Here is a 24,386-nt window from a genome sequence, read left to right as displayed (position 1 = left end):
TTTGTGGTATTGTTGAAGAAACAGCTGCCAGTTTATTTTGTGAATACATTTAGGGTTTGATTTAAGTTGTTATATTTTAAACCCTTCTAATGTGACCCACAGTTCCTTATAACGATTTTTTAAGAAACCCCAAAATCGTTACCTCTTGAATATGTTGTTAATTTCTTTATTTTATACCCAAAAAGTTTCTCCTTCAAGTTTTCCTCTTTTCTTGATGAATTTACCTCTCGTTTCATCCCTCAGACAATAACAACAAAACTATTTTTTAATGTATTATGAAGAACTATTTATATTTAAAGATATTTAGCCTTGTTATTGTTCTTTTTTCCTGTGTATAAATATCATATTATGATGTACACAAACCAATGATCTTTATGTTTTCTGTTTTGTCATTATGATTGTTCATTGTTAGATACAACTAGTATCTTTCCATGATCTTTATGTAATAAGTTTATAAGTTTAAATTATATGAGCGACAGGTGCACTAACACTTTATAACATCAGTAACTCGACAGCACAACCTAGAACAGTTTTCCTCTGCGTTTACTGTCTGCAGTGCACAAGGAGACGGGCCGCTGCTCGAAGATCTCCTTTGGAGAAACTGTTGACTTTATACTCGAAAAATGTATAAACTTTATACTCATAAAAAATTAATATTACCTCAGAATGAATTGCATTGTTAGCCCACCCCAAAACTTAAACAAAATAATATTAAATGCTGACCAATACTTAATTATATTACTTTTTTTATATACTAAAAATGATATAATTTAATAAAACAAGCAAAATGTAATTTGTTTTGTCATATGAGTTATGGATGAATACACGTGAACATCTCAATTGTCAGTCAAGCAATGAATTAATGCATGCATTAAATAATTATATTTTATATACTGACAACAATAAGAAACATGAGTAAATGAGTAAAAGAACAAATAAAAGTAACCATCACACAATAAACAAATGCATGCACATGAAACAAATCTTTATTCAAACTACAAGCATGTATTTGGGCGCTGAAGCCCACATCCTACTGCCATCTCAACACAGCGGTTCCCATTCTGCTGCTTTATTCTGATGAATTCACCAGAGGTGACCGTGCCTTCGTGCCGGAGCTTGTTGCTGCGCTGCGCATCACAATCTGAGGCGATAAGGGCAGATGGAGAGATCTTATGACAGTCTCATCCATGGCACCGTTTCCAGGATTCAGCTCTGGGCTCCTCATCCTCAGTGCTCACACCAGTCTGAATAAAAACATGTTTAGTTACTTTATAGATTTGTTTATTTACCTTATTTACAGCACATTAGTCTAATGTCAACAGTGTTGACAACAGTGAATTAACGTTATCCTATCCTATGATAATGCCACACATACATCACTCAGATGTCTTTTTCATGTTGTGATGTGCTCATCTGCAATATGTCAATACTTACAATATTTTCCTTTCAGATGTAAATAGACATTTTAAATAAGCGTGTTTAAGATGTATATGGTTATGTAAATCCACTTTAGAGACGTTACGTGTGCTTAGAGCTCCCCTGTTAGCTAGCTATACAAAACATGTTTTTACAGCAAAATCACAACTATACTATACTGTCTAATTACTTTACACCTTCAACAGTTAAAACGTCTACTCTATTGTAGTTTAACACATAAGGAACCGTGTTTACTCACATTTGAAAACCCCCGGCGTCGCTGATCTCCGTGATGTTTGATAATGACGTATGCTCTCGCGTGGCCTCCTGGGATAGATGAGTACAAGCTGAAAAGCACTCAAATGTCTGGGCGAAAGCAGGAGATCATCCGGGATATTCTCGCCTACTCTTTTAGGAATACTGATGTTTCGAACTTACTGCTTCTTTCACGTACTGTTTTCGCCTACTATATAGTAGGAAAGTAGGCATATTGGAACGCACTATCGTCCAAATCTCGCGATAATTAGTACGTCAACCAGGTAATTCTCGCCTACTCTTTTATGAATACTGAGGATTCGAACGTACTTTTTTGCTCGCCTACTCTTTTTCCCATACTATATAGTAGGGAAGTATGCGGTTTGGAACGCAGCAATTGAGTCCAGAAGGAAGATAGCAAGGAGCAAATGAAGAATTTGCTTTTTAAGCCCATGTTTCCCCAATTCCGACTCGGTTTGAGAGTGTCAATTTCACTGCCATGTCAGCAGTTGCGCATCACCTCTGTTTTTTCCCTCCCTTCCGCAAAGAACCTAAAAAGATTCCACCGAGATTTGAACTCGGATCGCTGGATTCAAAGCCCAGAGTGCTAACCATTACACCATGGAACCAACACACTCTGTTAGCTGGCTGTCTGAGAGGCAGATAGCGATGAGGCTAGGTGGAATCAGGTAGACTAAAAGAGGCGGACGTGGTTCCTCTGCCGAAACCTGGGATTGAACCAGGGACCTTCAGATCTTCAGTCAAACGGTCTCCCATCTGAGCTATTTCGGCCAGGTACTTGTATGGTTTAGCCAGCAGCCATGTCTGGGAGACCGCCCATCATTTTCGAGAAGAGCCGAGCGAAGGTCCCAGAGAGAAAATGAGTGGCCCGTACGGGGATCTAACCCGCGACCTTGGCGTTATTAGCACCACGCTCTAAGTAACTGAGCTAACCGGCCTCTCTCTGGCACATTTTATCCCCAATTTCTCAGAAATATCCTGGTTGCCCTAATCAGGCCGAAGAGATTAAAAGAAAAGCCTAATAATGGGCTCGTCCGGGATTTGAACCCGGGACCTCTCGCACCCTAAGCGAGAATCATACCCTTAGACCAACGAGCCGAAACATACATCGTTCCTGCTGCTGCCGGGCCGCAAACATTTCAGCTTGCATGGCTTAAAGCTAAATTTTTTGATTAAATCTACAATTAAAAGGTAGCCAGTGCAAAGTTTCCAGCACAGAGGAAATGCGGCCTCTTTTTTTGTGGTCATTGGAAATCACGCTGCAGCACCTGCACACGAATAATGAGAAGCTTACTTACAGGAGCCTGGTCTGCACTGGACCCAGTTGATGTTGCAGGAGCAGAGGCAGCACTTGGCTGGACAGAAGGCTGTGGAGGAGACTGCAGAGGAGACTGAGCAGGGCGCAGAGGAGGAGACGGCAGAGGAGGCTGGGCAGGGCGCAGAGGAGGAGACTGCAGAGGAGGCTGGGCAGGGCGCAGAGGAGGAGACTGCAGAGGAGGCTGGGCAGGGCGCTGCAGTCCTGTGGGTGGCTGTAGTGAGGATGGTCCTGGTGCAGAGGGACAGGGGTTGAAGGCCTTGCTGGAAAGATGGGAGTTGCTCTTTCCAGTGGACAGGAAGCTCTGCAGGCGACTGGGACACCTGGCCAGGGGTCCACAATGCTGGAGGAGCAGGGGCAGTAGCACGAGCCGGGGCAGGAGCAGGGCCTCTCGAGCCTGCAGTGGCTGGAGCGTAAAAAAACACAACAAAATTATCTTATTGTTTTAGACTTTCACTGCATGACTTTCTCAGCTCTGCTGGACAGCTACTGCGATTACAAGGTTTACTGCAAAGCATGTATGATTAGTAGAGAGATGACATGATGATGAAAAGATGGAAGGAAGCAGTGAAAATCATCCTGTTTTTCATCCAAGCACCATTAGAAGAAATACAAGAAGAAAAAAAGATGGGATCAGCCAAGTGTGAAGCGAAGCAGACCAAACACTACAACAGCCACTTATTCCAAGGGGAGTGGGGGAAGTGTGAGATGACAAGAATGAGCTTTAGTCAGTGATTACGATAAAAAAATAAATAAAACCTTTTACATACACCTTTAAATTATCTTTTTTCCTTTGAGGATGTTCACTCAAAGAGTGAATGTAGATTGACACCTGAGAAGTGCCATTCCTCTGTGTTGTGAAATAAAATAATATGTCATTTAAAAAATACTGTTTTGTTTTATTTGTAATTGTTTGTAAAATATTGTTTAAGATTTACATACCTTGAGGAAGTTGTTCCTCAGCTTGCGAGGCTACAGTTGCCATCTCCAGGTCATCTTCCTCCTCAAAAAAATCCGTAGCAGCAGAGTCTGTAAAATAACATAAAACACTAAGCACATGTCACCAACACACTTGTATGCGTTAAGTGATACTCACCACATGTAAAGAGCTGTCTCCGGGCTGCGGACTCAGACGCAGGATGTACACGTGGTCCTGCAGCTGTTGAACACGTATTTTCGTTAGACATATATACTGCATAATATATATACTGTAATGATTTTAAAGCTTGCAAATCACTTACAGGGTTTGGCTGGAGCCAAAATCTTTTGTGCCAGCTGTGAAGCAAATAAATGCTTCCCCCGCGCCAACAGGGCCTTCACATTGGTCGCCAGCAGTGGCCTGTTCTTAGTGGCAGTAGGTGGAGGAGGAACAGACACAGTGGCAGTGGGCACAGCAGCAGTGAGGACAGATGCAGTGGGCACAGTGGTGGTGGGCACGTGGGCTGGAGCCTGCCTCTTCAGCACGTATGCTTTGAAAAGGGCCATATTGGTGTTAGGCCTGGCCTTTGCCTTCTTCAGGTAGGTGATGAGAGCCTGGGCCTCCTTGCTTGGGTCCTCATACACCTCCTTCATTGACCTACCCTTAAAATCCCCAAACTCCACCATCAGACATCCAGAGTCTCCTGTCCTCTGGGCCTCCTGCAGCATGGCTTGTTTTATATGATACACCTCCACAGCCTCGCCTACCTCCCTGATCTGCGAGGTGTATCTGAGGAACAGGTGTTTGTTGTCCGACAGCGGGTTGTCCCTCTCCTCCTCCCCCAAAACGCTGCTGACCAGATAGCAGGCATACCCCAGTGAGTTCTCCAGCAGCCACAGGAACCTCTGACCCTGGTGTTTCCCAAACTGGATCTTGCATTGAGCCAGAACCAGGAACTGGTCTCCAGGATTCCCTCCATTCTGCCTCACAAAGGCAGTGGCCTCAGCCAGGACCTCCTCCTTACACCTAGCCCTCCCTGCCAACACGATCTTCCTCCTATTGGCCTCCTCAGTTGGCCCCATAAGGAGTCGACCATCAGAGGTTCTTCGTAAAACCGGGTATGCATACATAATCTGAAAGGACACAGGCATAAACAGAACGTTACATAGCTGTCATATTCCAACTGAAAGTATTTTACTACAGCATTTCTTTTTTATGTAATTAATTATTATAATATTATAATAATTAATGATTATTATTATTATGAGCATAAGCATTATTGTTTTTATACAACTGTGAATCACTTTGAATTGCCTTGTGTACAAATTGTAAATAGTGTGATGAACTTATTAATAAGAAAATTAATAACAATCCTTGGTACAATCTTGCTGGTATCATGCCATGTATCATGTATCATGGTAAAGTTGCAGGTTCACATGTACAGAAGAAAACGTGTGCTATTACACGCTAGCTAGCTTTATTGGCATGTTTAATTGTCTAAAAACAAACACTGTTTATTAATAAATAATGATCGATTATACAGTCGTGAAGAATAGACTTACCTGTTGCAAAGATGACGATAATTACTACTGATGACGACTACTTCCTGCTCAGCTACTGTTCGGACGCTCTCGCTTACTGCTCCGCGCTTTGCTCTATCGTTTTTATATTTCTATATTTTATCTCCTTTTCTCACCTAATTTTAACTTCAGCAAATCAGCACAGTGCTCAACGCTTGGATTACTACAAAAAAAAAGCAGAATTATTTTATTCGACCAGCCTCCCACTGAAAGCTTACATTCCGGGAAAGAGAAAACACAACTGCCTACATTCATAAGGATAAGAAAATGCCTCCTCTGGAATCTACTTGCTGCTCCAACTGCCACAGACTTTTACAAAGGATTGCAATTCTTGAAACAAAGTTAATTGCGGGACCACCAAACCAGACGGAACACACAACAGAGTTTCGTCATGGACGTCCTCAGCATACAGCCGGTGAGTCCCATGAATCTAGTGCTTCTCGACAGGCCATACTGAGTGTAGAGAAACAAGCCGATCGTTTTACTAATCGATGGCACAAACAGGGTGCGAGACCCAAAGGCACTCGAGACATCAGATTGTCACGAGCATCACATATTACTGCAGTAGCATCCTCTACCCCAGATACGGCTCTGACAAGGACTGCAAACACTGGTCTCCTACCACCGCCTATACATCTTGAGAACAGATTTGAAGTATTAATGAATGAGGAATCCCCAAATTTGATGAATGTGATCGCACACAGACAGAATCAGCCAGTAGCTAACACTGATGCTAACTGGGGCTCAAGGTCGAGCAGACAGCGGCACTCAGCTCACAGTGCAGCCGAGCCCAGGACTCTGATAGTGGGCGACTCCGTAATCAGAAACATTAATAGCAGGGATACAACAACGTGCTGCCTTCCACAAGCAACAACTTCTGATGTAAACAGGGAACTTCAGAACATTCTGATGAAACATAAGACTGCAAATCGACTCATCATTCATGTGGGGAAGAATGATATTCATAAAGAGCAGTCGGAACTTCTTAAAAAGGATTTCAATGAACTTTTTGAAACACTTAAAAGACTGAAAGTTCAAACATTCATCAGTGGACCACTCCCAGCAAGAGGAACAAACAGGTTTTCACGGTTGCTTGGGCTTAATACATGGCTGCAAAAAACCTGCAATATAAAAGGAGTGAACTTTATTGACAACTTCAATCTTTTCTGGAGTCAGAGGCAACTGTTTCAACAGGATGGCCACCACCAAAACAAACTTGGTTCAAGAGTGCTAAAGGACAATATCTACTTCTCCCTCCGTCATCCTTCTGCAATGTGTGCCAATCCACTCAACCTGAATGGCACACACACACCTGGATACAGTATGAATGACCACAGGATTTCACTTCAGCACCTGAATGGACATGCGGTTGACACATCACACAAGGACAGTGATAACACCACTCAGCCACAACAACCTCTTCTCACGGACACAATCTCAGCTGAGCCCTGCCCACAGAGCTCACCACAGACAGACTGTGACATACCAGCACTGCTCCAAGATACAGCACCCATAGACGACTTTCTGGAAAACAGCCAGGGAAACCAGGACAGCATATTACAGCCTCCAATAACACCAGAGCAAAAATCCCTCTCACCGGAAACATTATCACTCTCTCCAGCATCTCCACTTCTGTGCTTCTCAGAGAAAATGGAACAACTGGTGCATGCTGGAACTAGACTATCCCACTCTTTTGCTGCGAGCCCCCAGATACCAACCAAAAAACGCCAGGCCCCACAACCACCAAAGCCTGCGGGCCCAGCTCGCCCTCCCCCTCCTCCTGTGAGAGCTCTTCGGCCTCTGCCACAGCGCCAGGGCCCACACCCTCCTCCAGCGGCTCGAGGTGAACCAAAAACAACTGATACCAGCTCTCAGTGATATGTGTCGGGTCCCCGCTATGATAACAATAACTTTCTCAAATGTTTACAGAAGAAGCGGGAACCCAGTGTGCCTGTATCTTTTTCTATTGCTGTTCGATTACATGATAGAAAGTCTAAGGCCTTCAAAAGCCGTACAGCAAACCCATCTAATCTGGTGCCTATTACACGATATACCAAGATTGCTGTGGGGACAAAAAGTAAGACTGTTAAGTTAGCACTTTTAAACATCCGCTCACTTAAAAATAAATCACTTTTAGTCAACGACTTAATAACCACATACAACCTGGATTTTATGTTGCTAAATGAAACTTGGCTAGAAGAAAGTTGCAGTGCAACAGTCCTCAATGAAACAGCCCCTCCTAACTTTACTTTTATGAGTGTCTGTAGAGCTGTCAGAAGAGGCGGAGGTTTAGCTGCTCTTTATAAAGATGTCTATCAATGTAAGCAAATATCATTTGGGAATTACCCGTCTTTCGAGTATCTGGGTATTGTGTTAAAAGGTGCTCCACGCATTTTACTTATCATTGTTTACAGGCCTCCAAAATACTCTCCAGCTTTTGCTGAGAACTTAACAGAACTGTTATCAACAATTTCCTCAGAGTTTGACTGCTTTGCCATTGCTGGAGATTTTAACATTCACATAGATAATGCAGAAAACAATATGGCAAAAGAAATCAAAACTGTTTTAAAAACTTTTGATCTGACTCAGCATGTACATGGACCCACACATAATCGTGGACACACTCTAGATTTACTTATCAGTAAGGGTCTAAACATTTCATCAATTGTTATTAAGGATGTAGCACTGTCTGATCATTTTTGTATTTTCTTTGATATATTGATCTCTCCTGCCATTGAAGCTAGATCTGTGTCTGTCAAGAAGAGATGCTTAAATGAGAACACTAGTGTACTATTTATGAAGGCTATATCTTTAACACCAAGCATATCTGCTGACTCTGTTGATTTTCTCCTTGATTCTTTTAACTCAAAAGTTAAGAGTGTAATTGATGATATTGCTCCTGTGAAAGTCAGGAAGAAGAGTGGCAGACAAAAAGCACCTTGGAGAAACTCAACAGCAGTGCAAAATCTGAAAAGACAATGCAGAAAAGCAGAGCGCATGTGGCGGAAGACAAAACTTGTAGTCCATTATAACATCTACAAAGACAGCATCCATGCTTTCAATAAGGAACTAAGCAAAGCTAGACAGACTTTTTTCTCGAATATTATAAACAGCAATATAAACAACACGCACACTCTTTTTGCTACTGTAGAGAGACTGACAACCCCCCCCCCCCCCCCAAGCCAGATTCCCAGTGAAATGCTCTCAGTGAGAAAGTGCAGTGAGTTTACTTCTTTCTTCTCTGAGAAAATCAATAATATCAGAAAGGTGATCAGCTCATCCTTGAGTTGCGCTGGGGTCAGGCAGATCAGACAACAGCACGAGAAAGTAGCCACCATGTCTGATTTCGAAGAAATTGATGGCAAAATTTTGGAAGAAACCGTACAGCAACTAAAAACATCAACCTGCGCCCTTGACGCACTTCCCACATCTTTTTTCAAAAATGTGTTACACAGCTTAGAAGCAGATCTCCTGGAAGTGGTAAATGCCTCACTTCTCTCTGGGAGTTTTCCGACCTCCCTGAAAACTGCTGTCGTCAAGCCCCTCCTGAAAAAGAGCAATCTGGATAAGACCATATTAAACAACTATAGACCGATATCAAATCTTCCTTTCATAGGCAAGATCATTGAAAAAGTTGTCTTCAATCAGCTGAACAAATTCTTAAGCTCGAATGGATACTTTGACCATTTTCAATCTGGTTTCCGACCGCACCACAGTACAGAGACCGCGCTCATAAAGATAATACATGATATTCGCTTAAATACTGATACACGCTAATTATCAGTGCTGGTACTACTCGACCTCAGTACTGCATTTGACACTGTCGATCACAAAATACTTCTTCACAGGCTGGAAAACTGGGTCGGGCTTTCTGGGATAGTCCTAAAATGGTTCAGGTCATACTTAGGAGGCAGAGGTTATTATGTGAGTATAGGAGACCATAAGTCTGAGTGGACATCCATGACATGCGGAGTCCCTCATGGCTCAATTCTTGCGCCACTCCTATTCAACCTGTACATGCTCCCAATGAGCCAAATAATGAGAAAGAACCAAATCGCTTACCATAGCTATGCAGACGACACACAGCTCTACTTATCCCTATCGCCTATAGATTACAGCCCCATTGACTCCCTTTGCCAATGCATTGATGAAGTAAACAATTGGATGAGCCAAAACTTTCTTCAGTTAAACAAAGAAAAAACTGAAGTCATTGCGTTTGGAAACAAAGATGAAGTTCTCAAGGTGAACGCATACCTTCAGTCTAGGGGTCAAACAACTAAAAATCAAGTCAGGAATCTGGGTGTGTCTCTAGAGTCAGACCTTAGTTTCAGTAGTCATGTCAAAGCAATAACTAAATCAGCATATTATCACCTGAAAAATATTGCAAGAATTAGATGCTTTGTTTCCAGTCAAGACTTAGAAAAACTTGTGCATGCTTTCATCACCAGTAGGGTGGATTATTGTTATGGACTTCTCACTGGCCTTCCCAAAAAGACCATAAGACAGTTGCAGCTCATACAGAACGCTGCTGCTAGGATTCTGAGCAGAACCAGAAAATATGAACACATCACACCAGTCCTCAGGTCTTTACACTGGCTGCCAGTTACATTTAGGATTGATTTTAAAGTATTATTACTGGTATATAAATCATTCAATGGCCTAGGACCTCAATACATTGCAGATATGCTCAGTGAATATAAACCCAACAGATCACTCAGATCATTAGGATCACATCGGCTAGAAATACCAAGGGTTCACTCTAAGCATGGCGAGTCTGCTTTTAGCTACTATGCCAGCCGCAGCTGGAACCAGCTTCCAGAAGAGATCAGATGTGCTCCTACAGTAGTCACATTCAAATCCAGACTCAAAACACATCTGTTTAACTGTGCATTTACTGAATGAGCACTGTGCCACTGTTCGTCCGACTGTTTGCACTGTATTTTATTTTATGTTTTAATTATTCTGATTTCATTTGATTATTTCTGTATTTTATCTTTTATTCCAAACTGTTTTAATTATTCTGATTTCATTTGATTATTTCTGTATTTTATCTTTTATTCCAAACTGTTTTAATTATTCTGATTTCTTTTGATAATTTTAATTTCTTCTATGTAAAGCATTTTGAATTACCATTGTGTATGAAATGTGCTATATAAATAAACTTGCCTTGCCTTGCCTTGCCTAATAATAGCGGTCGCCGATTGGTCAAAAGTAAGCCACAGGAGCAGAGCCAGGAGAGAAACGCGATTGGTCAAAAGTAAGCCACAGGAGAGAAAGGCGATTGGTCAAAAGTAAGCCACAGGAGAGAAACACGATTGGTCAAAAGTAAGCCACAGGAGAGAAACACGATTGGTCAAAAGTAAGCCACAGGAGAGAACGCGATTGGTCAAAAGTAAGCCACAGCAGAGAAACACGATTGGCTCACGTGGGCTTACTTTGGGCTTACTTTGGCTCAATCGGTAGGAAGCAGTAGGCGCAAGCGAGAGGTAGTGGGATCGATGCCTGCATTCTCCAGTGCTGTCCATCCTTTTTACGCCCCCCTTCAAGGGGCACTACCTAGATGAGCTCTTGCGGCTCAGTGCTGCCGAAAAAGTTTTTTCGAACGAGGTACTGCACACATTCCTGGCAAAAGCAGGTCCCACCGAGATTTGAACTCGGATCGCTGGTTTCAGAGCCCAGAGTGCTAACCATTACACCCTGGAACCTTGGCGTGTGTCAACTTTTCCCATGAGCAGCAGGATTTAAGTCATTGAGTCCAGAAGCACGATAGCAAGGATTTAAGTCATTGAGTCCAGAAGCACGATAGCAAGGAGCAAATGAAGCCTTTGCTTTTTAAGCCCATGTTTCCCCAATTCCGACTCGGTTTGAGAGTGCCAATTTCACCGCCACGTCAGCAGTTGCGCATCACCTCTGTTTTTTCCCTCCCTTCCGCAAAGAACCTAAAAAGGTTCCACCGAGATTTGAACTCGGATCGCTGGATTCAAAGCGCAATTTTTTGATTAAATCTACAATTAAAAGGTAGCCAGTGCAAAGTTGCCAGCAGAGAGGAAATGCGTCCTGTTTTTTTGTGGTCATTGGAAATCACGCTGCAGCACCTGCACACGTGCTAGGGATCGCGCATCGTCTTTGTCTTTGAGAGCGATGGACACCTTCTCTCCATCATCGAGGGGAATTAGCTCAAATGGTAGAGTGCTTGCTTTGCATGCGAGAGGTAGCAGGATCGATGCCTGCATTCTCCAGGGCTATCCATCCTTTTTACGCCCCCCCTTCAAGGGGCACTACCTAGATGAGCTCTTGCGGCTCAGTGCTGCCGAAAAAGTTTTTTTGAACGAGGTACTGCACACATTCCTGGAAAAGCAGGTCCCACCGAGATTTGAACTCGGATCGCTGGATTCAAAGCCCAGAGTGCTAACCATTACACCATGGAACAAACACACCCTGATAGCTGGCTCTCTGAGAGGCAGATAGCGATGAGGCTAGGTGGAATCAGGTAGATAAGAGCTGGCGTTTGGTCAATAGACCGCCTCGACTCAGAGAGCCGGACGTGGTTCCTCTGCCGAAACCCGGGATTGAACCAGGGACCTTTAGATCTTCAGTCTAACGCTCTCCCAACTGAGCTATTTCGGCCAGCTACTTGTGCGGTTTAGCCAGCAGCCATGTCTGGGAGACCGCCAGTCATTTTCGAGAAGAGCAGAGCGAAGGTCCCAGAGAGAAAATGAGTTGCCCGTACGGGGATCGAACCCTTGACCTTGGCACTATTAGCACCACGCTCTAACCAACTGAGCTAACCGGCCTCTCTCTGGCTCATTTTATCCCCAATTTCTCAGAGATATCCTGGTTGCCCTAATCAGGCTGAAGAGATTAAAAGCAAAGCCTGATAATGGGCTCGTCCGGGATTAGAACCCGGGACCTCTCGCACCTTAAGCGAGAATCATACCCCTAGACCAACGAGCCCAAACATACGTCCTCCCTGCTGCTGCCGGGCCGAAAACATTGCAGCTTGCATGGCTTAAAGGGCAATATTTTAATTAAATCTACAATTAAAAGGTAGCCAGTGCAAAGTTGCCAGCACAGAGGAAATGCGGCCTCTTTTTTGTGGTCATTGGAAATCACGCTGCAGCACCTGCACACGTGCTAGGGATCGCGCCTCGTCTTTGTCTTTGAGAGCGATGGACACCTCTTCTCCATCATCGAGGGGAAGTAACTCAAATGGTAGAGCGCTCGCTTAGTATGCGAGAGATAGCGGGATCGATGCCTGCATTCTCCAGTGCTGTCCATCCTTTTTACGCCCCCCTTCAAGGGGCACTACCTAGATGAGCTCTTGCGGCTCAGTGCTGCCGAAAAAGTTTTTTCGAACGAGGTACTGCACACATTCCTGGCAAAAGCAGGTCCCACCGAGATTTGAACTCGGATCGCTGGATTCAGAGCCCAGAGTGCAAACCATTACACCGTGGAACCTTGGCGTGTGTCAACTTTTCCCATGAGCAGCAGAGATTTAAGTCATTGAGTCCAAAAGCACGATAGCAAGGAGCAAATGAAGCCTTTGCTTTTTAAGCCCATGTTTCCCCAATTCCGACTCTGTTTGAGAGTGCCAATTTCACTGCCACGTCAGCAGTTGCGCATCACCTCTGTTTTTTCCCACCCTTCCGCAAAGAACCTGAAAAGGTTCTACCAAGATTGGAACTTGGATCGCTGGATTCAAAGCCCAAAGTGCTAACCATTACACCATGGAACCAACACTTCCTGATAGCTGGCTGTCTGAGAGGCAGATAGCGATGAGGCTAAGTGGAATCAGGTAGACTAAAAGAGGCGGACGTGGTTCCTCTGCCGAAACCCGGGATATAAATATCCTGGTTGCCCTAATCAGGCTGAAGAGATTAAAAGCAAAGCCTAATAATGGGCTCGTCCGGGATTTGAACCCGGGACCTCTCGCACCCTAAGCGAGAATCATACCCCTATACCAATGAGCCGAAACATACATCCTCCCTGCTGCTGCCGGGCCGCAAACATTTCAGCTTGCATGGCTTAAAGCGGAATTTTTTCATTAAATCTACAATTAAAAGGTAGCCAGTGCAAAGTTTCGGGCACAGAGGAAATGCGGCCACTTTTTTTCTGGTCATTGGAAATCACGCTGCAGCACCTGCACACGAATAATGAGAAGCTTACTTACAGGAGCCTGGTCTGCAACACTGGACCCAGTTTATGTTGCAGGAGCAGAGGCAGCACTTGGCTGGACAGAAGGCTGTGGAGGAGACTGCAGAGGAGGCTGAGCAGGGTGCAGAGGAGGAGACTGCAGAGGAGGCTGGGCAGGGCGCAGAGGAGGAGACTGCAGAGGAGGCTGGGCAGGGCGCAGAGGAGGAGACTGCAGAGGAGGCTGGGCAGGGTGCAGAGGAGGAGACTGCAGAGGAGGCTGGGCAGGGCGCTGCAGTCCTGTGGGTGGCTGTAGTGAGGATGGTCTTGGTGCAGAGGGACAGGGGTTGAAAGCCTTGCTGGAAAGATGGGAGTTGCTCTTTCCAGTGGACAGGAAGCTCTGCAGGCGACTGGGACACCTGGCCAGGGGTCCACAATGCTGGAGGAGCAGGATAAGGGGCAGGAGCAGGGGCAGTAGCACGAGCCGGGGCAGGAGCAGGGCCTCTCGAGCCTGCAGTGGCTGGAGAAAAAAGAAAAAACTTACCCACTTACAGGGTTTGGCTGGAGACAAAATCTTTTGTGCCAGCTGTGAAGCAAATAAATGCTTCCCCCGCGCCAACAGGGCCTTCACATTGGTCGCCAGCAGTGGGCTGTTCTTAGTGGCAGTAGGTGGAGGAGGAACAGACACAGTGGCAGTGGGCACAGCAGCAGTGAGGACAGATGCAGTGGGCACAGTGGCGGTGGGCACGTGGGCTGGAGCCTGCCTCTTCAGCACGTATGCTTTGAAAAGGGCCATATTGGTGTTAGGCCCGGCCTTTGCCTTCTTCAGGTAGGTGATGAGAGCCTGGGCCTCCTTGCTTGGGTCCTCATACACCTCCTTTATTGACCTACCCTTAAAATCCCCAAACTCCACCATCAGACACCAAGAGTCTCCTGTCCTGTGGGCATCCTGCAGCATGGTCTGTTTTTTTCTGATAAACCTCTACAGCCTCGCCTACCTCCCTGATCTGCGAGGTGTATCTGAGGAACAGGTGTTTGTTGTCCGACAGCGGGTTGTCCCTCTCCTCCTCCCCCAAAATGCTGCTGACCAGATAGCAGGCATACCACAGTGAGTTCTTCAGCAGCCACAGGAACCTCTGACCCTGGTGTTTCCCAAACTGGATCTTGCAGTGAGCCAGAACCAGGAACTGGTCTCCAGGATTCCCTCCATTCTGCCTCACAAAGGCAGTGGCCTCAGCCAAGACCTCCTCTTTACACCTGGCCCTCCCTGCCAACACGATCTTCCTCCTATTGGCCTCCTCAGTTGGCCCCATAAGAAGTCGACCCTCAGAGGTTCTTCGTAAAACCGGGTATGCATACATAATCTGAAAGGACACAGGCATAAATAGAACGTTACATAGCTGTCATATTCCAACTGAAAGTATTTTACTACAGCATTTTTTTTATGTAATTAATTATTATAATATTATAATAATTAATGATTATTATTATTATGAGCATAAGCATTATTGTTTTTTATACAACTGTGAATCACTTTGAATTGCCTTGTGTACAATTTGTAAATAGTGTGATGAACTAATTAATAAGAAAATAAATAACACTTCTTGGTACAATCTTGCTGGTATCATGCCATGCTTCAATCGTTTTGTTTTGTTTAGCTTTTGTGGCAGAGATTACTAAGAAACACCAAATATAACATAAAGGCGTTTATGACAATTCATAATAATATGATCATCAAACAGATCTAAAACTTAAAATGGTATATCAAATTGTTTTGGTATATCTTTTATAACATAGTATAATAATGTGTGGTTTATATAAACTGCAAAGGTAAAGTATACTTTAAAACAGATTGTGACCGATGTGAAGGGGGAGGAGAATGTATACGTGCGTCACGTTTAGTCAATAAAACACTTCCGCATAGGATACACCTGTGTATCCTCGCTCATGACTCCTCTGAAAGCCTCCTCACTCCTCAATCCTCGCCTCCTCGCGGTGCAATTAGAGAATTGAGATGTCCTTCAAGATGGCTGGGCTCGATCGGTTTCCGGGTCATAGGATGGAGGACAGAGGAACGAGGAGACGAGGAGGGATATTGAGAAGCACCCTATGTTTCCCCAATTCCGACTCGGTTTGAGAGTGCCAATTTCACCGCCACGTCAGCAGTTGCGCATCACCTCTGTTTTTTCCCTCCCTTCCGCGAAGAACCTAAAAAGGTTCTACCGAGATTTGAACTCGGATCGCTGGATTCAAAGCCCAGAGTGCTAACCATTACACCATGGAACCAACACACCCTCCCATCTGTCTGTCTGAGAGGCAGATAGCGATGAGGCTAGGTGGAATCAGGTAGCCTAAAGGAGGCGGGCGTGGTTCCTCTGCCGAAATCCGAGATTGAACCAGGGACCTTTAGATCTTCAGTCTAACACTCTCCCAACTGAGCTATTTCGGCCAGGTACTTGTGCTGTTTAGCCTGGCATATGAAGGTCCCACCGAGATTTGAATTCGGATCACTGGATTCAGAGCCCAGAGTGCGAACCCTTACACCATGGAACCTTGGCGTGTGTCAACTTTTCCCATGTGGTGCAGAGATGTAAGTCATTCAGTCCAGAAGCGCGATAGCAAGGAGCAAAAGAAGCCTTTGCTTTTTAAGCCCATGTTTCCCCAATTCCGACTCGGTTTGAGAGTGCCAATTTCACCGCCACGTCAGCAGTTGCGCATCACCTCTGTTTTTCCCCTCCCTTCCGCAAAGATCCTAAAAAGGTTCCACCGAGATTTTAACTCGGATCGCTGGATTCAAAGCCCAGAGTGCTAACTATTACACCATGGAACCAAAACACCCTGCTAACTGGCTGTCTGAGAGGTGGAATCAGGTAGACTAAAAGAGGCGGAGGTTGTTCCTCTGCCGAAACCCGGGATTGAACCAGGGACCTTTAAATCTTCAGTCTAACGCTCTCCCAATTGAGCTATTTCGGCCAGGTACTTGTGGGGTTTAGCCAGCATGGATGTATGGGAGACCGCCCGTCATTTTCGAGAAGAGCAGAGCGAAGGTCACAGAGAGAAAATGAGTGGCCCGTACGGGGATCGAACCCGCGACCTTGGCGTTATTAGCACCACGCTCTAACCAACTGAGCTAACCGGCCTCTCTCTGGCACATTTTATCCCCAATTGCTCAGAGATATCCTGGTTGCCCTAATCAGGCTGAAGAGATTAACAGCAAAGCCTAATAATGGGCTCGTCCGGGATTTGAACCCGGGACCTCTCGCACCCTAAGCGAGAATCATACCCCTAGACCAACGAGCCGAAATATACATCCTCCCTGCTGCTGTCGGGCCGCAAACATTTCAGCTTCCATGGCTTAAAGCGCAATTTTTTGATTAAATCAACAATTAAAAGGTAGCCAGTGCAAAGTTTGTGCAAAGTTTTCAGCACAGAGATTTCACCGCCACGTCAGCAGTTGCGCATCACCTCTGCTTTTTCCCACCCTTCCGCAAAGAACCTAAAAAGGTTCTACCGAGATTGGAACTTGGATCGCTGGATTCAAAGCCCAAAGTGCTAACCATTACACCATGGAACCAACACTTCCTGATAGCTGGCTGTCTGAGAAGCAGATAGCGATGAGGCTAGGTGGAATCAGGTAGACTAAAAGAGGCGGACGTGGACGTCATTGGAAATCACGCTGCAGCACCTGCACACGAATAATGAGAAGCTTAGATACAGGAGCCTGGTCTGCAACACTGGACCCAGTTGATGTTGCAGGAGCAGAGGCAGCACTTGGCTGGACAGAAGGCTGTGGAGGAGACTGCAGAGGAGGCTGAACAGGGCGCAGAGGAGGAGACTGCAGAGGAGGCTGGGCAGGGCGCAGAGGAGGAGACTGCAGAGGAGGCTGGGCAGGGCGCAGAGGAGGAGACTGCAGAGGAGGCTGGGCAGGGCGCAGAGGAGGAGACTGCAGAGGAGGCTGGGCAGGGCGCTGCAGTCCTGTGGGTGGCTGTAGTGAGGATGGTCCTGGTGCAGAGGGACAGGGGTTGAAGGCCTTGCTGGAAAGATGGAAGTTGCTCTTTCCAGTGGACAGGAAGCTCTGCAGGCGACTGGGACACCTGGCCAGGGGTCCACAATGCTGGAGGAGCAGGATAAGGGGCAGGAGCAGGGGCAGTAGCACGAGCCGGGGCAGGAGCAGGGCCTCTCGAGCCTGCAGTGGCTGGAGCGTAAAAAAACACAACAAAATTATCTTATTGTTTTAGACTTTCACTGCATGACTTTCTCAGCTCTGCTGGACAGCTACTGCGATTACAAGGTTTACTGCAAAGCATGTATAATTAGTAGAGAGATGACAAGATGATGAAAAGATGGAAGGAAGCAGTGAAAATCATCCTGTTTTTCATCCAAGCACCATTAGAAGAAATACAAGAAGAAAAAAAAGATGGGATCAGCCAAGTGTGAAGCGAAGCAGACCAAACACTACAACAGCCACTTATTCCAAGGGGAGTGGGGGAAGTTTGAGATGACAAGAATGAGCTTTAGTCAATGATTACGATAAAAAATGAAATAAAACCTTTTACATACACCTTTAAATTATCTTTTTTCCTTTGAGGATGTTCACTCAAAGAGTGAATGTAGATTGACACCTGAGAAGTGCCATTCCTCTGTGTTGTGAAATAAAATAATATGTCATTTAAAAAATACTGTTTTGTTTTATTTGTAATTGTTTGTAAAATATTGTTTAAGATTTACATACCTTGAGGAAGTTGTTCCTCAGCTTGCGAGGCTACAGTTGCCATCTCCAGGTCATCTTCCTCCTCAAAAAAATCCGTAGCAGCAGAGTCTGTAAAATAACATAAAACACTAAGCACATGTCACCAACACACTTGTATGCGTTAAGTGATACTCACCACATGTAAAGAGCTGTCTCCGGGCTGCGGACTCAGACGCAGGTGGTACACTTGGTCCTGCAGCTGTTGAACACGTATTTTCGTTAGACATATATACTGCATAATATATACTGTAATGATTTTAAAGCTTGCAAATCACTTACAGGGTTTGGCTGGAGACAAAATCTTTTGTGCCAGCTGTGAAGCAGATAAATGCTTCCCCCACGCCAACAGGGCCTTCACATTGGTCGCCAGCAGTGGGCTGTTCTTAGTGGCAGTAGGTGGAGGAGGAACAGACACAGTGGCAGTGGGCACAGCAGCAGTGAGGACAGATGCAGTGGGCACAGTGGTGGTGGGCACGTGGGCTAGAGCCTGCCTCTTCAGCACGTATGCTTTGAAAAGGGCCATATTGGTGTTAGGCCTGGCCTTTGCCTTCTTCAGGTAGGTGATGAGAGCCTGGGCCTCCTTGCTTGGGTCCTCATACACCTCCTTCATTGACCTACCCTTAAAATCCCCAAACTCCACCATCAGACATCCAGAGTCTCCTGTCCTCTGGGCCTCCTGCAGCATGACCTGTTTTTTTCTGATACACCTCTACAGCCTCGCCTACCTCCCTGATCTGCGAGGTGTATCTGAGGAACAGGTGTTTGTTGTCCGACAGCGGGTTGTCCCTCTCCTCCTCCCCCAAAACGCTGCTGACCAGATAGCAGGCATACCACAGTGAGTTCTTCAGCAGCCACAGGAACCTCTGACCCTGGTGTTTCCCAAACTGGATCTTGCAGTGAGCCAGAACCAGGAACTGGTCTCCAGGATTCCCTCCATTCTGCCTCACAAAGGCAGTGGCCTCAGCCAGGACCTCCTCTTTACACCTGGCCCTCCCTGCCAACACGATCTTCCTCCTATTGGCCTCCTCAGTTGGCCCCATAAGGAGTCGACCCTCAGAGGTTCTTCGTAAAACCGGGTATGCATACATAATCTGAAAGGACACAGGCATAAACAGAACGTTACATAGCTGTCATATTCCAACTGAAAGTATTTTACTACAGCATTTTTTTAATGTAATTAATTATTATAATATTATAATAATTAATGATTATTATTATTATGAGCATAAGCATTATTGTTTTTTATACAACTGTGAATCACTTTGAATTGCCTTGTGTACAAATTGTAAATAGTGTGATGAACTAATTAATAAGAAAATAAATAACACTTCTTGGTACAATCTTGCTGGTATCATGCCATGCTTAAATCGTTTTGTTTTGTTTAGCTTTTGTGGCAGAGATTACTAAGAAACACCAAATATAACATAAAGGCGTTTATGACAATTCATAATAATATGATCATCAAACAGATCTAAAACTTAAAATGGAATATCAAATCGTTTTGGTATATCTTTTATAACATAGTTGAGAATCATTTGTTGAAACAAAAAAACACTTGTTTTTGCCTATTCATGTCTTTTTAAATATGTATAACATAGTATTTAAAAAGATAACATAAATATGTATACTGGTGTATAACATAGTATAGTATAACATATATGAATTAAACTTTTTTTTTTAAAGGTTTTAGTAAAAATCTTCTTGTGCTCAAAATAATGTAATGAATGACAAAAATGAGGATGGAGGAATCGAATGAAAGCTTTTTTATACATTGGAATACTTGATCACTCGAGCGTCACTTCATAGCGTCATCAGCAGCGCTCAAAGGATCTGCCCTCATGTTGTTGCAGTTTGTTTATTTAAGAAATTCATAATAAATAATAATAAAGCAAGATACCCTGTTGAAATATGTGTAATGTGTGGTTTATATAAACTGCAAAGGTAAAGTATACTTTAAAACAGATTGTGACTGATGTGAAGGGGGAGGAGAATGTATACGTGCGTCACGTTTAGTCAATAAAACACTTCCGCATAGGATACACCTGTGTATCCTCGCTCATGACTCCTCTGAAAGCCTCCTCACTCCTCGATCCTCGCCTCCTCGCGGTGCAATTAGATAATTGAGATGTCCTTCAAGATGGCTGAGCTCGATCGGTTTCCGGGTCATAGGATGGAGGACAGAGGAACGAGGAGACGAGGAGGGATATTGAGAAGCACCCTATGTTTCCCCAATTCCGACTCGGTTTGAGAGTGCCAATTTCACCGCCACGTCAGCAGTTGCGCATCACCTCTGTTTTTTCCCTCCCTTCCGCGAAGAACCTAAAAAGGTTCTACCGAGATTTGAACTCGGATCGCTGGATTCAAAGCCCAGAGTGCTAACCATTACACCACGGAACCAACACACCCTCCCAGCTGTCTGTCTGAGAGGCAGATAGCAATGAGGCTAGGTGGAATCAGGTAGCCTAAAGGAGGCGGGCGTGGTTCCTCTGCCGAAACCCGAGATTGAACCAGGGACCTTTAGATCTTCAGTCTAACACTCTCCCAACTGAGCTATTTCGGCCAGGTACTTGTGCTGTTTAGCCTGGCAAATGAAGGTCCCACCGAGATTTGAATTCGGATCACTGGATTCAGAGCCCAGAGTGCGAACCCTTACACCATGGAACCTCGGCATGTGTCAACTTTTCCCATGTGGTGCAGAGATGTAAGTCATTCAGTCCAGAAGCGCGATAGCAAGGAGCAAAAGAAGCCTTTGCTTTTTAAGCCCATGTTTCCCCAATTCCGACTCGGTTTGAGAGTGCCAATTTCACCGCCACGTCAGCAGTTTGCGCATCACCTCTGTTTTTCCCCTCCCTTCCGCAAAGATCCTAAAAAGGTTACACCGAGATTTTAACTCGAATCGCTGGATTCAAAGCCCAGAGTGCTAACTATTACACCATGGAACCAAAACACCCTGCTAACTGGCTGTCTGAGAGGTGGAATCAGGTAGACTAAAAGAGGCGAGGTTGTTCCTCTGCCGAAACCCGGGATTGAACCAGGGACCTTTAAATCTTCAGTCTTACGCTCTCCCAACTGAGCTATTTCGGCCAGGTACTTGTGCGGTTTAGCCAGCATGCATGTATGGGAGACCGATCGTCATTTTCGAGAAGAGCAGAGCAGAGCGAAGGTCACAGAGAGAAAATCAGTGGCCCGTACGGGGATCGAACCCGCGACCTTGGCGTTATTAGCACCACGCTCTAACCAACTGAGCTAACCGGCCTCTCTCTGGCACATTTTATCCCCAATTGCTCAGAGATATCCTGGTTGCCCTAATCAGGCTGAAGAGATTAACAGCAAAGCCTAATAATGGGCTCGTCCGGGATTTGAACCCGGGACCTCTCGCACCCTAAGCGAGAATCATACCCCTAGACCAAAGAGCCGAAATATACATCCTCCCTGCTGCTGTCGGGCCGCAAACATTTCAGCTTCCATGGCTTAAAGCGCAATTTTTTGATTAAATCAACAATTAAAAGGTAGCCAGTGCAAAGTTTCCAGCACAGAGGAAATGGGGCCTCTTTTTTTGTGGTCATTGGAAATCACGCTGCAGGACCTGCACACGAATAATGAGAAGCTTACTTACAGGAGCCTGGTCTGCAACACTGGACTCAGTTGATGTTGCAGGAGCAGAGGCAGCACTTGGCTGGACAGAAGGCTGTGGAGGAGACTGCAGAGGAGGCTGAGCAGGGCGCAGAGGAGGAGACTGCAGAGGAGGCTGGGCAGGGCGCAGAGGAGGAGACTGCAGAGGAGGCTGGGCAGGGCGCAGAGGAGGAGACTGCAGAGGAGGCTGGGCAGGGTGCAGAGGAGGAGACTGCAGAGGAGGCTGGGCAGGGCGCTGCAGTCCTGTGGGTGGCTGTAGTGAGGATGGTCTTGGTGCAGAGGGACAGGGGTTGAAAGCCTTGCTGGAAAGATGGGAGTTGCTCTTTCCAGTGGACAGGAAGCTCTGCAGGCGACTGGGACACCTGGCCAGGGGTCCACAATGCTGGAGGAGCAGGATAAGGGGCAGGAGCAGGGGCAGTAGCACGAGCCGGGGCAGGAGCAGGGCCTCTGGAGCCTGCAGTGGCTGGAGAAAAAAGAAAAAACGTACCCACTTACAGGGTTTGGCTGGAGACAAAATCTTTTGTGCCAGCTGTGAAGCAAATAAATGCTTCCCCCGCGCCAACAGGGCCTTCACATTGGTCGCCAGCAGTGGGCTGTTCTTAGTGGCAGTAGGTGGAGGAGGAACAGACACAGTGGCAGTGGGCACAGCAGCAGTGAGGACAGATGCAGTGGGCACAGTGGCGGTGGGCACGTGGGCTGGAGCCTGCCTCTTCAGCACGTATGCTTTGAAAAGGGGTATATTGGTGTTAGGCCCGGCCTTTGCCTTCTTCAGGTAGGTGATGAGAGCCTGGGCCTCCTTGCTTGGGTCCTCATACACCTCCTTTATTGACCTACCCTTAAAATCCCCAAACTCCACCATCAGACACCAAGAGTCTCCTGTCCTGTGGGCATCCTGCAGCATGGCCTGTTTTTTTCTGATACACCTCTACAGCCTCGCCTACCTCCCTGATCTGCGAGGTGTATCTGAGGAACAGGTGTTTGTTGTCCGACAGCGGGTTGTCCCTCTCCTCCTCCCCCAAAATGCTGCTGACCAGATAGCAGGCATACCACAGTGAGTTCTTCAGCAGCCTGAGGAACCTCTGACCCTGGTGTTTCCCAAACTGGATCTTGCAGTGAGCCAGAACCAGGAACTGGTCTCCAGGATTCCCTCCATTCTGCCTCACAAAGGCAGTTGCCTCAGCCAAGACCTCCTCTTTATACCTGGCCCTCCCTGCCAACACGATCTTCCTCCTATTGGCCTCCTCAGTTGGCCCCATAAGGAGTCGACCCTCAGAGGTTCTTCGTAAAACCGGGTATGCATAAATAATCTGAAAGGACACAGGCATAAACAGAACGTTACATAGCTGTCATATTCCAACTGAAAGTATTTTACTACAGCATTTTTTTTATGTAATTAATTATTATAATATTATAATAATTAATGATTATTATTATTATGAGCATAAGCATTATTGTTTTTTATACAACTGTGAATCACTTTGAATTGCCTTGTGTACAATTTGTAAATAGTGTGATGAACTAATTAATAAGAAAATAAATAACACTTCTTGGTACAATCTTGCTGGTATCATGCCATGCTTAAATCGTTTTGTTTTGTTTAGCTTTTGTGGCAGAGATTACTAAGAAACACCAAATATAACATAAAGGCGTTTATGACAATTCATAATAATATGATCATCAAACAGATCTAAAACTTAAAATGGTATATCAAATCGTTTTGGTATATCTTTTATAACATAGTTGAGAATCATTTGTTGAAACAAAAAAACACTTGTTTTTGCCTATTCATGTCTTTTTAAATATGTATAACATAGTATTTAAAAAGATAACATAAATATGTATACTGGTGTATAACATAGTATAGTATAACATATATGAATTAAACTTTTTTTTTTAAAGGTTTTAGTAAAAATCTTCTTGTGCTCAAAATAATGTAATGAATGACACAAAAAATACTAAATTAACAACAACAAAAAAATGGTTTAAGGAGGATATAGCTTAATTAGCGGTCGGCTAATTATCTTGACAGTAGTGACAATTTTTTTTACTGTATATCATGGTAAAGTTGCAGGTTCACATGTACAGAAGAAAATGTGTGCTATTACACGCTAGCTGGCTTTATTGCCATGTTTAATTGTCTAAAAACAAACACTGTTTATGAATAAATAATGATCGATTATAGAGTCGTGAAGAATAGACTTACCTGTTGCAAAGATTGCAAAGATGACGATAATAACAGCGGTCGCCGATTGGTCAAAAGTAAGCCACAGGAGCAGAGCCAGGAGAGAAACGCGATTGGTCAAAAGTAAGCCACAGGAGAGAAAGGCGATTGGTCAAAAGTAAGCCACAGGAGAGAAACACGATTGG

At 45.1% G+C, this 24,386-nt stretch overlaps 15 non-coding genes across 15 annotated transcripts; all 15 read right to left on the bottom strand.

The window, feature by feature from the left end:
• Positions 1-2,228: 2,228 nt before the first annotated feature.
• trnaq-uug (transfer RNA glutamine (anticodon UUG)) lies at positions 2,229-2,300 on the bottom strand. The gene has a single exon. It is a non-coding gene; the product is annotated as a tRNA-Gln (tRNA).
• Positions 2,301-2,556: 256 nt separating this feature from the next.
• Positions 2,557-2,630, bottom strand: trnai-aau (transfer RNA isoleucine (anticodon AAU)). The gene has a single exon. It is a non-coding gene; the product is annotated as a tRNA-Ile (tRNA).
• Positions 2,631-2,718: 88 nt separating this feature from the next.
• On the bottom strand, positions 2,719-2,790 carry trnap-agg (transfer RNA proline (anticodon AGG)). The gene has a single exon. It is a non-coding gene; the product is annotated as a tRNA-Pro (tRNA).
• Positions 2,791-11,864: 9,074 nt separating this feature from the next.
• On the bottom strand, positions 11,865-11,936 carry trnaq-uug (transfer RNA glutamine (anticodon UUG)). Its single transcript has one exon. It is a non-coding gene; the product is annotated as a tRNA-Gln (tRNA).
• Positions 11,937-12,060: 124 nt separating this feature from the next.
• On the bottom strand, positions 12,061-12,133 carry trnaf-gaa (transfer RNA phenylalanine (anticodon GAA)). Its single transcript has one exon. It is a non-coding gene; the product is annotated as a tRNA-Phe (tRNA).
• Positions 12,134-12,388: 255 nt separating this feature from the next.
• On the bottom strand, positions 12,389-12,460 carry trnal-aag (transfer RNA leucine (anticodon AAG)). The gene has a single exon. It is a non-coding gene; the product is annotated as a tRNA-Leu (tRNA).
• A 3,390-nt stretch (positions 12,461-15,850) lies between these two features.
• trnaq-uug (transfer RNA glutamine (anticodon UUG)) lies at positions 15,851-15,922 on the bottom strand. The gene has a single exon. It is a non-coding gene; the product is annotated as a tRNA-Gln (tRNA).
• Positions 15,923-16,536: 614 nt separating this feature from the next.
• On the bottom strand, positions 16,537-16,609 carry trnaf-gaa (transfer RNA phenylalanine (anticodon GAA)). The gene has a single exon. It is a non-coding gene; the product is annotated as a tRNA-Phe (tRNA).
• A 93-nt stretch (positions 16,610-16,702) lies between these two features.
• On the bottom strand, positions 16,703-16,776 carry trnai-aau (transfer RNA isoleucine (anticodon AAU)). Its single transcript has one exon. It is a non-coding gene; the product is annotated as a tRNA-Ile (tRNA).
• Positions 16,777-16,864: 88 nt separating this feature from the next.
• On the bottom strand, positions 16,865-16,936 carry trnap-agg (transfer RNA proline (anticodon AGG)). The gene has a single exon. It is a non-coding gene; the product is annotated as a tRNA-Pro (tRNA).
• Positions 16,937-20,711: 3,775 nt separating this feature from the next.
• On the bottom strand, positions 20,712-20,783 carry trnaq-uug (transfer RNA glutamine (anticodon UUG)). Its single transcript has one exon. It is a non-coding gene; the product is annotated as a tRNA-Gln (tRNA).
• A 90-nt stretch (positions 20,784-20,873) lies between these two features.
• trnaf-gaa (transfer RNA phenylalanine (anticodon GAA)) lies at positions 20,874-20,946 on the bottom strand. Its single transcript has one exon. It is a non-coding gene; the product is annotated as a tRNA-Phe (tRNA).
• Positions 20,947-21,397: 451 nt separating this feature from the next.
• trnaf-gaa (transfer RNA phenylalanine (anticodon GAA)) lies at positions 21,398-21,470 on the bottom strand. The gene has a single exon. It is a non-coding gene; the product is annotated as a tRNA-Phe (tRNA).
• A 98-nt stretch (positions 21,471-21,568) lies between these two features.
• On the bottom strand, positions 21,569-21,642 carry trnai-aau (transfer RNA isoleucine (anticodon AAU)). Its single transcript has one exon. It is a non-coding gene; the product is annotated as a tRNA-Ile (tRNA).
• Positions 21,643-21,730: 88 nt separating this feature from the next.
• trnap-agg (transfer RNA proline (anticodon AGG)) lies at positions 21,731-21,802 on the bottom strand. Its single transcript has one exon. It is a non-coding gene; the product is annotated as a tRNA-Pro (tRNA).
• Between the last annotated feature and the right edge of the window lie 2,584 nt (positions 21,803-24,386).

The sequence above is a fragment of the Siphateles boraxobius genome, unplaced genomic scaffold, assembly GCF_051911475.1.
Source record: "Siphateles boraxobius isolate OS27281-9 unplaced genomic scaffold, OSU_SipBor_1 19, whole genome shotgun sequence".
NCBI lineage: Eukaryota > Metazoa > Chordata > Actinopteri > Cypriniformes > Leuciscidae > Siphateles > Siphateles boraxobius.
This window is presented reverse-complemented; position numbering and strand designations above follow the sequence as displayed.